The sequence below is a fragment of the Macaca fascicularis genome, chromosome 7 (genome assembly GCF_037993035.2).
Source record: "Macaca fascicularis isolate 582-1 chromosome 7, T2T-MFA8v1.1".
Classification (NCBI taxonomy): Eukaryota; Metazoa; Chordata; class Mammalia; order Primates; family Cercopithecidae; genus Macaca; species Macaca fascicularis.
In genome coordinates this window covers 129264681-129279870 of record NC_088381.1, presented here as the reverse complement: position 1 = coordinate 129279870, position 15190 = coordinate 129264681, and the positions used below count along the sequence as shown (strand labels likewise).

Here is a 15190-nt window from a genome sequence, read left to right as displayed (position 1 = left end):
CAGTGTCATAACCAATACCCTGACAGTTTCTAAGGACTGCATAAGAACAGAAGTTACTACACTACACTGCCTTCTTCCATGCACGATACTTCTAGAAGTCATTTAGAAACCACGAAGTGAACAGATTTTAACATTCCTTTGCTTGCAGATGACGAAATTAGGCTAATGGTATCACTCTCTATCTAGCCTCTGTTTTCACCAGCCTGAGACCCAGCTCAATACTGGCCAAAGCAAAACTTGTATTGAATTATTAATAGTAAACACTTATCATACATAGATGCAAATTAAGTTCTCCCTGAGGATCTAATTACCAAGAATTAACTTTTTTAATCCCTTAATACTACAAAGATTCGTTAAAATGCCAGTTCACTTACATGTTTAATATTTCATGAATTGAATCCTATTTTTTTTCTTAACAGCTATTGCCACTGCAATTTTCCAGTTGATTCCTTATAACCAGAGGAGGATTCAGGAAAAAACTGCATGCCAATCATTTCTTGCTGCCTTCACTCCTGACTTTTCACCTTCTTAAACTGTCCTTCCCTCTTTTCTTCCAACCATTAAGAGTTAAATTAGACTTAACCTATCTGCCTCGGAGCTTGAGCAACCTCCCCCAAATCCTAAAGCTGGGTGACATGCTAACCCACTGTTCCCACAGCAGCCTGGGAGCGCACCTCAATCTGTTCTCTCACAACCTGGGGCCGTGTCTCTTTCACTCCTGCCCCAGGCACGTCCCATGCACTTTTATACAGCGACATGGACAAACTTCACTCTGCCCTTTTACATTATTTTGCACGTGTGCCTCTTTGTTTAGAAAACAAGCATACACACTCACGCACCTACACACACACCTGGGAGTTTGCAAGACATTTAGTCACATAAAGAAATCTGGGGCCCCCATGGCTTCCAATGACTTTCAGTCACCATGTTCTAGACTGCTGCCATGAACAAAAGGAAACAGCTCTCCTCTTGCACTCTTTTTGCCTACAGACTCCAACCCCACTTCACCATCGGAATGCAGAGGGAACTTCCTCATTGTTTGCACTGCCTCCTGTTTATTTAGGACTGAGTTAAAAGGACTCAAAACACGCTACTGAATACTATGGTGCTTAAATCAACCAGGGCTTTGAGAAATCTCTCAGATCATATTTTAGTTAGACACGTCAGGCAACCCTAACATGCTCTGCAGCAAAAACTTGCATCACAACTTCTGTTCGGCTCCTTAGGTGCTCAATGGCTCTAAATAAATAGGAAGCTGGCTCTGTCCCGGCACAAAAATTCACATTCCAGTCTCCAGAGGGGTGCTGGCCTGGAGCCCTGATCTGCCTCACCAGGAGTGGGTTTTGAAAAGCCACCCATCCACAGGGTACAGAGTAATTATGTCAAATATAATGAAGATTAACTATTCTAAACTGAAACTCCATCTCTTCTGAACTAAAATTATATTTCCTAAAACTGGACTGTCATCCCATGCTCGTTTTGAGAACTTTAGAAAGTGCAAGTGACTAGGAGTCTCCAAACAACCCCAGGGTAAGTTTTCATTTGCAAAAAGTTGCACTGGACTGAAACTTGTGTTGGTCATGTGAGGCCTCTGTGGAGGAGGAGTTTGTCTCTGAGAATTCCTATTCTCTTGCTGGGATTCTGTAAACTGTTTCAACTTTATCTCAAAAACAGTAAATACATCACACTCTTTGGCCTTTTGTTCTATCTGCCTGAATTTATGGTTTTATATTCCAGCAGCAGAAATATATATTTGAAAGTACTTCTAAAACATGCCAACATGGGGCAAACGCGTGGATCACAGCTCCTCATTTTTAAAATGATTGTAAGCAAATTAAATCAGAGAAAATTTCTGGCATGGCACTTTTCAGTTTCCAGAATTACTGGCATAAAATGCACAGAGAATATAACTTCAATTCAGTGTAAAATACGATTTAACTCAAGTTTAGTTTGCCTAATAGCAAAAGCGCTGTGGTTTACTAAGACCTGCGGCTTATCTTTAAGGGGGCTACACTGAGAAGACAGAACAGCCTTCTATATGACGACAGACAAGAGAGTTTGGTGGTTGAGTCTGTGGAATCTGGAGCCTGGGGTGTAAAGACTGCTTCTCCTCTTATAAGCTCGGTGGCCCTGGGCAAGTTGTTTAACGTCCTATGCTTCAGTTTCCTCATCTTTAGAACATAAACAGTGTGTTCCTCATAGGGCCATTGGAGGACTCGATAAGTTAATAAGTACAGCATAATTAGAGAAGTACCCGACAGGTAGTAACTTACCCAGTATAACTGTGAAAACCCTTACTTCACACTACCCTAGAGTTCTAGGAATAGAAAGGATTTTTTTTTTTTTTTTAAGAGACAGGGTCCTGCTATGTTGTTCAGGCTGGTGTCGAACTCCTGGGCTCAAGTGATCCTCCTGCTTTGGCCTCCCAAACTGCTGGGATTATAGGTGTGAGCCACTGCACCTGGCCGATAGAAAGGATTTTTAATTCAAGTGTCTATTGTCTAGAAGAAGAATGAATACTAGGATTGAGGCCTAGAGAAGTTAATGTACTCGAGATACATTTAGCTAGCTTGTGCTAGAACTGAAATTAAAATCTTCCACACACCCTGCACTGTGCCCTTTATTAACACCAGGTCTCCTGGTATCCCTGGAAAGTAATAAATTTTCTAGTGAGGAAACTGAAACTAACAGGAAGGTTAAGTGAGGTCAAGCAGTCAATGACAGAAGTGAGGATGCCAGACTCTGTTGACTATTGTTGAACTACTGGATATACTACCAAATGTCTTTTTTCTTCTTCCTGAGATATTTGTTTTATCATTTGTACACATGGGAGAAAACAACTGTGAGAAAAACAAACAGAAAAATCTTAGAGTTAACCAAAAGCTACTAATCAAGAAAGAACCAGAAAATATTATGCGGTTTATATCCCCGGAAGGTAATGAGGTAAGGTAGCAAGAGAATTTTGCTTAACATCATCAAAAAAACTGAATAAGCAACTACCTGCATAAAAAATGATGCATAAAAATGTAAACAGAGATGATGATGATACCTGAGACAATAATGACATAAACAGAGATTAGGACATGTGTTAAACAAATGCCTGACTTAAGTTAACTAACTTAAGTTGTAAACACCCATTTAAATGGGTATTTGCAACAAACACACACCACCAGTGGGTGACAGTGACATGGGCACTGAGCGAAGAAATTACAGGAGTTGCAGATCTAGTCCTCTAACTAATTAAGGAAGACTTCTAGGTTAGCAATCTTTGGAAAAGAGGAAGGAGAACTTGGTGAATTAGAACAGGGAGAAGGTACCAGGAATTTTGTGCCAGCACCTGTGATAAAGACTGCAACAAAAGGTTTTGGTATTTAAAAACAGCAGCAAGGCCAGGTGTGGTGGCTCATGCCTGTAATCCCAGCACTTTAGGAGGCTTAGGTGGGCAGACAACCTGAGGTCAGGAGTTCAAGACCATCTGGCTAACATGGTGAAACCCAATCTCTATTAAAACTACAAAAATTAGCCAGGCGTGGTTGCAGGCGCCTGTAATCCTAGCTACTCAGGAGGCTGAGGCAGGAGGACTGCTTGAACCTGGGAGGCAGAGGTTGCTATGAGCTGAGATCACACCATTACACTCCAACCTGGGCGACACAGTGAGACTCCATCTCAAAAAAATAAGTTGAAAAAAAAATGGCAGCAAAAGCCCCCTCAATGTCACTAGCAGTACAGAATCCTCTGTGTTTTTTGAAAACAGCTTAACTATGTAACTCATAGTTATTTCCAAACTCAGATAAAGTGATTGGCCTCACTGTATTAGACCCACATCTCACTGTGGAGACCCAAATCAACGGGTGCTACACATTTCTCGGGGCTTTGGTTCCCTCCGAGGAATCTCAGCCCACACAAACACCAACCATCCTGCAAACTAAATAGGATGGCAAAAGAAGGAGAGGAAAATAATTTGTTACTAGACTGACTCTCTTGAGTAGGACGTACAGCTCATAGCACCCACACAAGCTGAACCCATGCTCACTCATCACTCAGCCTCCTCTGCCAGCAGAACAGTGATTAGAACAGAATGTTGTATGTGAGCATCTGCAACAGGGCCCAAGTTCCATCCAGAACCACGAGAAAAGCCTCTCACCACATCAGGATGGGAGAAGAGTCCTGACCTCCCATTTTCCTCTCATCATCATCTTTCCTTTTTCATGTGTGTGATCTGTGCAAACTCCAAAGTATAAACTCTCCCCTTCTCATTCCTTGAAGAAAGAGGACTTGGCTCCAATAACAGCTCTGGTTCCTCTCTCTACAATCCTCTTTCTTAGTCTCGTTCACTGGCTTTTCTCTTCCACCCCGTTTTTAAATATGTGTATGCCCCAAGGTTCCCTGCATACCATGCTTCTAGTCTTTCTGGATGTTCATTCATCAACTGCCTGTACACTGAGGATTCCCAAATATACAGCTATAACTCTGGTTTCATTCATTCATTCATTTATATTGAGATGAGGTTTGTTTATATATATATATATATATATATATATATATATAATGATATATATATAATGATATATATATATCAACAAATGATAGATCTATGATATATAGATCTACATCATACGTGTGTGTGTGTGTGTGTGTGTATATATATATATATATATATATATATAGAGAGAGAGAGAGAGAGAGAGAGAGAGAGAGAGATGAGGTCTCATTATATTGCCCAGGCTGACCTCAAACAGCTTCTGGACTCAAGCCATCCTCCCACCTGAGCCTCCAGAGTAGCTGGGACTACAGGTGCATACCACTGTGCCTGGCCAGCTCTGGCTTCTAGCTAATAACCTTATTTCTAAGCAGCTTCTCAGCATCTCTTCAAGGTATCCTCAAGCTACCTAAAACTTGGCATTTGTTGGGCTGAACCCTCTTCTCAGCCTCCTCCACCCTCTCTTTCTCCTAGCTAATTGTGCCACTATCCTTGGAGTCACCCAAACAACCTTAGAGATGTCTTCAGATCTCTCTCCTGCTTTGCTCATCCTTGTTCTACTCTGTCTGCACCTGTCCTCGTTTGGATTCCCCCAGGAGCAGAGTTCAAGATGGGGACTTAAGTTGCAAGTACTTTATTCAGGAATAAACCCCAGATGCACCAGGGGATTACAGAAGTGAGACAGGGAAGGGAAGGAAACCAACGATAAGGGTATTACTGAGCAGGTTTCCAGGGTAGGCAACTGAGGCTTGATTCCTGTCGAGAATTTCAAGGACCTGATTGAACACCCTCAGCGGGTGAGGAAGTTGGGTTATTTATCCTCTGGCTCCTATTCATCACTGGCTGATGGCTGCTTCAGGGCAGGGGGGTATTAATTTTTCAGCATTTCCAGCTTTCTTTTGTGCGATGAGAGGGACTATGGGTGGGGCATCCATATTTATTTATATGCTATAGTAATGTATTTATATTTACCCTGGTCCTGATTTCTCACTGAAATTTTACTGCTATATATGCTTTTTAAAAATCTTAAGTAGGGTTGGAGACTTACTATGTTGCCCCAGCTGGTCTCAAACTCCTGGGCTTAGGTGATCCTCTCCCTTTGGCCTTGCAAAGTGCTAGGATTACAGGCATGAGCCACTGTGCCCAGCTGTGCCATATATGCTTTCTGTAGACTTCTTCAAGGTGAAGTGAAGTAGAAAATGTTTACGATAATAATCTTCAACTTTCGGTGTCTACTCCTTTCTGCACACATAATGATGGAAATTCCCTCCTGTCCTATTATCAACTGCAAGAATCCTACAGTTCCCTTCTGCAAAAATGTTCAGAATTCCTATTCTCTTGCTGTGATTCTACAAATATTTCGTTTTCCTCTATTGATATTATCTATAAAATGGCTTTTAGCTGTCACCTCTTCACTTTTCCTTTTTGGTGTTATTTTTTTTTCATTAATAGTAGGTCAGACATTCTTCATGTTTTAATACATGAAAATTAAACATTCCTCAATGGATCATCGCCACTCGGTTTCAGGATGATGAGGAAAAATGTTTCTGTTCTATCACATTTGGGTTGCATAATGTGAAGGTGCAACCCCACTGTGACTCTCACTGTCATCCTATCTGAAAAACATCTCAAAATGGCATTCTTGTCAACTCCAAGCTTAAAAGAGATGATGTATCCTGGTTTTATATACTTGAAAATGTAAACATTTTCCAATTATCTGGAGATGTTTTCTCTGATTCTTCATTACTAAATTCAACTGGAGAGAACATGTCTCATTCACGAGCCTCTGTCCTCCTGATAACATTTTAAATGTAATGTAAATGCAATGTAAGGGAACAACGTAGCTATGATGTGGTCTCCGCTGTCAGAGAACAGGCACCACAGAAGATCTCTCTTTTTGATTTACTGTTGTCCTTGTTTATAAAGACAACATGATAATCACTGTGGAAAATGTAAGTGGTACAGAAAACTATCATGAAGAGTTTCTTTTTAAAAATCATAAATCTTATTACATTGATAATCACTGAAAATCCTGGTGTACATGCCAAATATATACTCTACATCTACAGTCTTAAATTAATGATGTATGTCATACTCTATGTGTTGCACAGCCAACTACTTTTCACCCAAAACATCTTTCCATATCTTTTTAAAAGTTGCTGTTTCTGTTCTTGTAGCCACTAATACTAAAGTTACCATTTAATCATATTTTGTAAAGTATGTACACATCATCACAACTTAAAAGTAACCTGATAGCATGATCATATGATCCCCATGAAAGCAGGGCTCGTCTGTTTAAAATCTATGTATTTTTCTCATTTACTTGAAGCTCAGGGACTGTTCTCTCTACCCCCACCCCAGCCTGCAAGCCCAGGTTGATCTTCCTTCCTCACAAAAAAGATTCTTATACAAACAACCTGTCCAACCAAAATCTTTTCCAGATAAACATATGTTTCCTGCTGAGAACTAAAAGAATCCTGCCCTTTAGTTTGGCTTATTCCATTTCCCTTTTGATTTTTTTTTTCTCTCTTATCCACTGGTAGACTTCTAAAGTCGCTTTTAAGCTCTGAAGTTCTGGTTTCGTGATTTTGGAGAAATCTTAAAGGATATTAGCCATGAGGAGTATGCTGCCGAGTCATTTCCTTCTCCAAGTGCATGGCGGAGAGAAAGCTCTGCTGCCTTCCTCGTGTTTCTGATTCAACATGATTTTTAAAACTGCTGTACTGTTGCTCACTGTAAACAGACTAATTTGAAATCCAACACCAAAGATTAACCACCTTTATTACAAAACCGAGGTGAGAGCTTTGAACCTCGGCCACCATTTTTTGATAGCTTTTTTTTTTTTTTTTAAAGAGGTAGGGGGAGGTGAGGGGACGGGAGGGAACTTAAAGGACAGGTCAATAGGTGCAGCAAACCACCATGGTACATGTATACTTATGTAACAAATCTGTACACTCTGCACATGTATCCCCCCCGCCCCTGTTTTTTCTTATTAAGGAGAAATAAAGGAAAAAAAAGAAAAAAGTAAAAGGGGTCATGGTGGCTCATGCCTATAATCTCAGGACTTTGAGAGGCTAAGGTGGGAGGATCGCTTGAGGCCAGGAGTACAAAACCAGTCTGGACAACATAGTGAGACCTTGTCTCTGCAAATAATAAAAAAAATAGCCAGGTCTGATGGCACATGCCTGTGGTCTCAGCTACTTGGGAGACTGAAGTGGGAGAATCGCCTGAGCCCAGACAATCAAGATGGCAGTAAGCTGTGATCATGCCACTGCTCTCCAGCCTAGGTGACAGAACAGGACCCTGTCTCAGAAAGAAAAAAGAAGAAAAAAAGATTATTAAAATAATAATTAAAAAATTAAAATGCCAAGCATGGTAGCACACATCTGTAATCCCAGCACTTTGGGAGGTTGAGGTGGGAGAACTGCTTGAGGTCGGGTGTTTAAGACCAGCCTGGGCAACATAGCAAGACCACATCTTTAAAAACATCTTCGAAAAAATCAGCCAGACATGGTGGGATGCACCCGTAGTTCCGGCTACTAAGATGGCTGAGGCAAGAGGATCACTTGAGCCCAGGAATTCAAGGCTGCAGTGAGCCATGATCATGCCACTAGCCTGGGTGACAGAAGCAAAAAAAAAAAAAAAAAAAATAGGCAAGAAGACAACTGCTTTAATCAAATGTCATTTACCTTTTATGGTTACTCCTCGTCAGAAGCTAACAATTTAGAAGCATATTATCCTAGCTACTAGGTTGGTTTTCCTTGTTTTTTCACAGTTCTATTATGCTTATAGAGGAACAAAATAAAACTTAAAAGAGATGGAAAAATTAACTTTGTTTTTAAAACAGTATAAACAAAGGTTTGGTAGTGATGGGGATTGAAACCTCTAATGAAAGCAGATTTTTGGATCTGCAATAAACTCCCTCCTCTATAATCCAGTGTTGTTATCTCTTTGCTACCAGAAAGAGAACATTCCACTAGTCAAGGATAAATGGATTCTCTTTTCTTAAAATTCATTCAAAGGGTTTTTCCTCTATTACTGTAATAATCCAGTGTTATCCTTGGGTAAGTGTTTGTAATTTTCTAGGAAAAGTAAAAATGTATGTAAGAATATTTGAAATAGCTGGGTAAAAACCACGAACAATGCCTTCATCTTCTGGAAATTTTGGTACCAGTGCAATAAACCATATTATCATTAAGTCTGGATATTTCAGTTTCAATTCAGAGGCCTATCATAATCTAGTACACAGTCTAAATACACAACAGTTCAACAAACTGTGAGGGTTCCCACTGAAAAATAAGAAACAACAGACTTCTCAACCCTAGGTTGTCATTCAATTCACAAGCCACTTCTGGGGCAATCAGGTATTTTGCCCCATTTTGGGCACCAAGTGGCAGACCATCTTTTGCTATAACTGTGGTCTCAATATAGGCTGAAAGGACACCTAACCACTTCCTTCCATCTCCATCATATGCTTCTTCAATTGACGGTTTTTCAACACTGACTAAGTTCAGGATACTGGTGGGATGTAGGGGTACAATGGTGAACAAGATACAGTAATGCCTTCAACTGACCATCTGTCTAATGCTGGAGCTAGACTGTGCATGGCTATCACTATGTGCAGTAAACGTTTCCATGGGAGTGTGGAAGGGCAGAACCTTAACCAGATATGGGAGAATCAGAGGATAGCTTCTCTGAGGAATGACAATAAAACTATAAGCTAGTGAAGGTTACAGAACAAGGCAAAGGGATCTGAAGCAGGAAAAATGGGGAAGGGTGTTGCAAGAAGAGTAAACATTATGCACCAATGTCCAGAGTTAAGAGAAAATAAAGTTCAAGGAATTCTTGATATTCACCTTCTGACCTAGTCACCTTAACACCTAGTACCTGTGTCATCAACCCTCCAATATGGTACTTACAGAATGTCTACTATTATTAGGGCTAACACCACCAAGCAGTACAGGGAAGAGTACTCCAGGGTTCTCAGATCACTATGCTGGGCTGCAGAAAGAACTACTGGATCCATTTATTTGTTTCTCATCTTCTTCACTAAAATTTTGTGTATATTTTATGATGTTTATAACAGTACTATATAAATATAACATTTATAATGAAATATATTTGGAGTACATGCTCAACTATTGTTCACAGATGGGTGTGTGATCAAGAAGGTTTTGAAACTACTGATCTAGATGCACTGCATTCTACTTGGAGAAATAAGCTATAAAGAGATAAGCATCAAGCACCCAAGCTAAGTGCCATCTACAGGGTAAGAAGCAGGAAAAGACCCCCATCAGCTGGGGTAGTCAGGAAAGGCTCCACGACAGAAGAGGAGAGCTTATACTAAGGTAAGTAGAGAAGTTTGGAGAGGACCCTCTTCCTGGGAGGAATGACATAGCCCAGGGGAACTATGTTGGGGAACAACTAGAAAACCAACTTCTCTAATACAAAGGGTTCTCACAGGGTAATGTGACAGATGTTGAAGATCCTAGCTTGGGGACAAAAGGAATCAGGACAAGGGGGTATCTTCAGTATCAGGCTAAGAAATCATTATCAGCAGGGACTCTGGAAGTCATATATTCTTTCTGTGCCTGGTGGCAGGCTTTTCTGGAAATGGAAAAGGCTGAGTCAAAAATGAGTGAAGTTCCTTCTAGATCTTAACAGTCCAGGATTTCAGTGAAACTAGGGTTATTGCTGGGCACAGTGGCTCGTGCCTGTAATCCCAGCACTTTGAGAAGTCAAGGCAGGAGGACCGCTTGAAGCCAGAGGTTTAAGACCAGACTGGGCAAGAAAGCAAGACCCTGTATCTATTAAAAAAATAAAATGAAGTAAGAAACTAGCTTTCCAGAATGAGGGAAAAATAAAGATATTTCAGAAAACTGAGATTGTTCACTACCAAATACCTTCACTAAAGAAAGAATGTACTTGAAGAGAATGTACTTGAAGAAGGAGGGAAATGTTCCTAAAGGGAACTATACAAGAAAATGGTATGTTAAAAAGTTATAAACATGTAGGTAAATATAAACAAAGAATGATGGAATAAGTAACAACATCTAGTTAATGGAGCTTCAAAAGAAACAAAAAGACATCGAAAATATCAAGGAATTGCACATAAGCCAGGAGTAAAGTGATTGGAGTTAAAAACATTCTAACATCCTTAGATTGCTCAGTAGGAGGGTAAAGTGGTAGGTAACTTCGTTACATAGACATGTTAAAATTCCAAGTATAATCACTTAAAAAAAAAAAGATTCTATCTTCCAAACCAATAGAGGGTGGGAAAAAATGGAATTGGTAGAGACAGCGGTAGAGGGAGAATCTCAATAAACTTCTAAAAATAGGAAATCTAACTATAATCTGTTGTTTATAAGGCACAAACCTAAGACATGGGTAGAAAAAGTAGAAAGTAAATGAATGAAAGAAGATGCAAAGCAGGGCAAACACTAACCAAAAGACATGCAATGCAGCCACATTAATGTCAGATAAAATACACTGTAAGAGAAAGAATTGCTAGAAATAGAAAGAAGTGATTGTATAATAAAAGGTTTTACCAGGAAAATATAATAGTAAATCAGTAGCAGAGCTTTAAAATAAACTAACAAACAGCATTTACTCATTACTGCAGAGCTATATTGTTGCAGAGTTGAGTGGTGTGGTAGGATTACATTCCCTTCTCTAAGCATGCATTCTGGAACACTCTAAAAAAAAAAAAAAATCCAAATGGCAACATTAGCAGCAGCGAATCCATATGGGTCTGCAACAACTCGATTCTTGCTTCCTTGCAGGAAAGAATTTGGCGAGAGAGGATAAGGTAGAATGAAACCAAGGCAAATTTTAGAGCAGAAGTTAAAGTTTATCAAAAAGTTTGAGAACAGGAATGAAAGGAAGCAAAGTACACATGGAAGAGGGCCAAGTGGGCAACTTGAGAGATCCAAGGACCCCGTCCAAAGCTTGACTTGGGATTTTTAGACAATGGCATGGTGCTGAGGTTTGCATCTCCTCTCTTGATTTTTCCTTGGGGTGGACTGTCCGCATGTGCAATGACCTGCCAGCACTTGGGAGGGGCCGCATGTGTAGTGTGTTTACTGAAGTTGTGCACATGCTCATTTTAGGCATTTTTCCCTTACCAATTAAGTGTTCCTAGAGGAAGGTCATACACCAGTTAAACTCCACCATTTTGTCTCTTAGCATGCAAGTCTGAGTCCACTCATTCAACACCTGAGATCCTAATGAGGAAGCTGGATGATTCGCTGGGCGCGGTGGCTCATGCCTGTAATCCCAGCATTTTGGGAGGCTGAGGTGAGCGGATCACGAGGTCAGGAGATGAAGACCATCCTGGGCAACATGGCGAAACCCCACTCTACTAAAAATATAAAAAATTAGCCGGGTGTGGTGGCACGCGCCTGTAGTCCCAGCTACTCGGGGGGCTAAGGCAGGAGAATTGCTTGAACCCAGGAGGCAGCTGTTGCAGTGAGCTGAGATCGCGACACTGCATTCCAGCCTGGGCGACAGAGCAAGACTCCATCTCAAAAAAAAAAAAAAAAAAAAAGAAAGAAAGAAAGAAAGGAAGCTGCTGCTTAAGAGTTTAAGGTGTTTTCGGCCGGGCGCGGTGGCTCAAGCCTGTAATCCCAGCACTTTGGGAGGCCGAGACGGGCGGATCACAAGGTCAGGAGATCGAGACCAGCCTGGCTAATACGGTGAAACCCCGTCTCTACTAAAAAATACAAAAAACTAGCCGGGTGAGGTGGCGGGCGCCTGTAGTCCCAGCTACTCGGGAGGCTGAGGCAGGAGAATGGCGTAGACCTGGGAGGCGGAGCTTGCAGTGAGCTGAGATGCGGCCACTGCACTCCAGCCTGGGCGACAGAGCGAGACTCCGTCTCAAAAAAAAAAAAAAAAAAAGAGTTTAAGGTGTTTTCTATCTATTGGGAGTCTGCTTTCCCTGGTGCAAGCTGTGACCAACTAGTGTGTTAGAGAGACAGTTTAACAACCACCTGACCATCACCTGATGGTCGCCTGACATTCCTGTAGGGGTAGGGGGGCCTCTCCTGCCCTGCTCATATCTGCCTAACTACTCTAACAGCAACATCAGATACAGTCCCTATTCTTTTATTCCACTAGCTGTTCAAAATCATACCACAGCTGGCATCTGCTTTTCTATTCATGGACATATGCTTTGTTTCTCTTGGGTAAATGCCTAAGATAAGAACTGCTGGGTCACAGGGTAGTGATCTGTTTAGTTCTGTAAGAAACTGCTAGATCATTTTTCAAAGCAGTTGTACCATTTTGAACTCCCACTAAAAATATGAAAAGTTCTGGTGCTCCACAGTCTCACCAACATTTAGTGTTGTTGGTCTTTTTTATTTTAGCCTTTCTAGTGGTATCTCATTGGGGTCTTAATTTGCATTTCCCTAAAGCCTAAAATTGCTGAGCATGTTTTTATGTGTGTATTGCCCATTCACATTTCTTTTGAGAAAATGTCTGTTCAAATCTTTTGCTCATTTTTTAAAAATTGGGTTGTTTGCCTTTTCATTGAATCATGACTTTCTTGTATAGCTATTTATTTAGGGGGACACAGTCACGGCTTTTCCTATTGAGAAAAGCAACATATGCCTCTACTCTTTATTCCATGGAACGTACCTAAGAACTCTTTGCCTAAGACTATGTATGTGTAGACTGAAGGTAAAGAAGGTTTCAGAAAGGTTAGGGATCATGTTTACTTTTTCTACATACATATTGGAAGACGGGGGGCGGGTGGAGGTAGAGAGAATGAAATCTACAAAATCCCATCTATATAGTATTATTCTGGCCAGCAGATAGACAAAAATCACACTTCTGCCAAGTTTTTATACCATCTCTAGCTGAGTAAGATAAACAAATTTTAATATTTTTAAATTTTAATAAGATAATTCAAATTACATTGTTTCTGCTTCCTCTCTATTTACAATTCCTAATACATATGGGCTTTTATTTTATTTTCCTGGCCTCTTTAGAATGAGTATGAGTCTTGTTACTTTCATTGTCAAGTTCTTTATTAATTGAAACAGATTTTATTTTAGTAACTACCACTGTAAGTAGCCAACTACGACACAGTCCACAGGACACACATTCTAGGATTCCCTGAGGCCCTGAAAACAATGAGTGTGACTATTCTCCATTATTTCAAAGTAACGTACTCAGTTACTGTACAGACTGATTTTTAAAAGAAATTCCTCAAATCCTTCTTTGATCACAAAGACAAAAAACAGTGGACAAGCACATGTTCTCTAACTGTAAAGCATTTATAAATGTTTCTTCACCATCTGTCTTTGAGAAACAGAAGGTTCTATAGTTTTCTATTTAAGCTGTTACCCAAAACTTATAAATTGGTTCCATAACATGAACATAGTAATCCTGATGAAAACGGTATAAAAATCTGTGCCCTTTCTGGTCTTCCAGTCTACTTTTTCTTGGTTTCATATTTGTATTGAAGAAGAGGGTAGAAGCCAGTTTCACCTGATTTGCAAGGAATGAAACCTTTCATGCTTCCTTCTGTTCTCCAGACCAACAAAAACTCATGTAAAATGCTAGTAGTCTCTAAAACAATTTAGAGGTAATTCCCTCTTGCTTTAATTTTGCTTCCTTTAAGAACTTATTTTTAACCTTTGGCCTTGACTATGGAACACAGGAAAATGGTGGAATGTCAACTATGGCATGCAGAATTCTTTAAACCATCTAAGCAAAAAAAGAAAAAACTATAGTTACACATATCTAGACCCACCTCTCCTCCAAAAAAAAAAAAAAGGGGGGGTATTTTAAAGAGACAGAGTAAAAGCTAGCTAGAGGGAAAAAAAAATGTTTTTAACTTTTATAAGGCAATGATTGAATTTCAGAATCAAACCAGTGGGGAATACTTTCTGTGACTGATAGACACAGAAAATTTTCATTTTCCCAAAACAAGAGCTCCCACTAAAGCATTTTTGGTGTTTAAGGGCCAGGTTACAGCTTTACTCAGACACAGAAGTAAAGAGGATCAATTATCAAAAAAACTTATTTTGATAAGGGCCTACAACAAACTGCCCCAGGCTCAAATAAGACAATAAGCAAGTTTAAGCTATTCTCAGCATCTGGTAGAGACTGGTTATACGGTGAGGACTTAAAGAGGAAAGCCTCTTCACTTTGTAAACCAAAAATAAAATTTTAAGCTCCCCCTACTGACTGAATGGACCCCTTCTCAACCAACAGGATTAAAAAATCCTGAAAAACTAGTTAAGGCCATGACGCAAAGAGGGAGTCAGACATGCCTCATTTTTTTTTTTTTTTTTTTTTTTTTTTTTTTTTTTTTTTTTTTTTGAGACGGAGTCTCGCTCTGTCGCCCAGGCTGGAGTGCAGTGGCTGGATCTCAGCTCACTGCAAGCTCCGCTTCCCGGGTTTACGCCATTCTCCTGCCTCAGCCTCCCGAGTAGCTGGGACTACAGGCGCCCGCCACCTCGCCCGGCTAGTTTTTTGTATTTTTAGTAGAGACGGGGTTTCACCATGTTAGCCAGGATGGTCTCGATCTCCTGACCTTGTGATCCACCCGTCTTGGCCTCCCAAAGTGCTGGGATTACAGGCTTGAGCCACCGCGCCCGGCCGACATGCCTCATTATATCCTCTTTCTTCTGGAGTTTAGACTCAACTGACCAGCATTAACATGAAAATAGAGATCCTAAAACCGACAGAACAGACCCTTATTGT

At 40.4% G+C, this 15190-nt stretch overlaps 1 protein-coding gene and 1 long non-coding RNA gene across 8 annotated transcripts in view; one reads left to right on the top strand and one right to left on the bottom strand.

Annotated features, from left to right (window-relative positions):
• The window catches only part of PRKCH (protein kinase C eta), a 232879-nt gene that overhangs the window by 111337 nt on the left and 106352 nt on the right, over window positions 1-15190 (bottom strand). The gene's annotated exons all lie outside the window — the stretch shown is intronic.
• LOC123574701 (uncharacterized) lies at window positions 1333-12398 on the top strand. The gene is made up of 3 exons (XR_006699888.2): window positions 1333-1530; window positions 9632-9828; window positions 11666-12398. It is a non-coding gene; the product is annotated as an uncharacterized lncRNA (long non-coding RNA).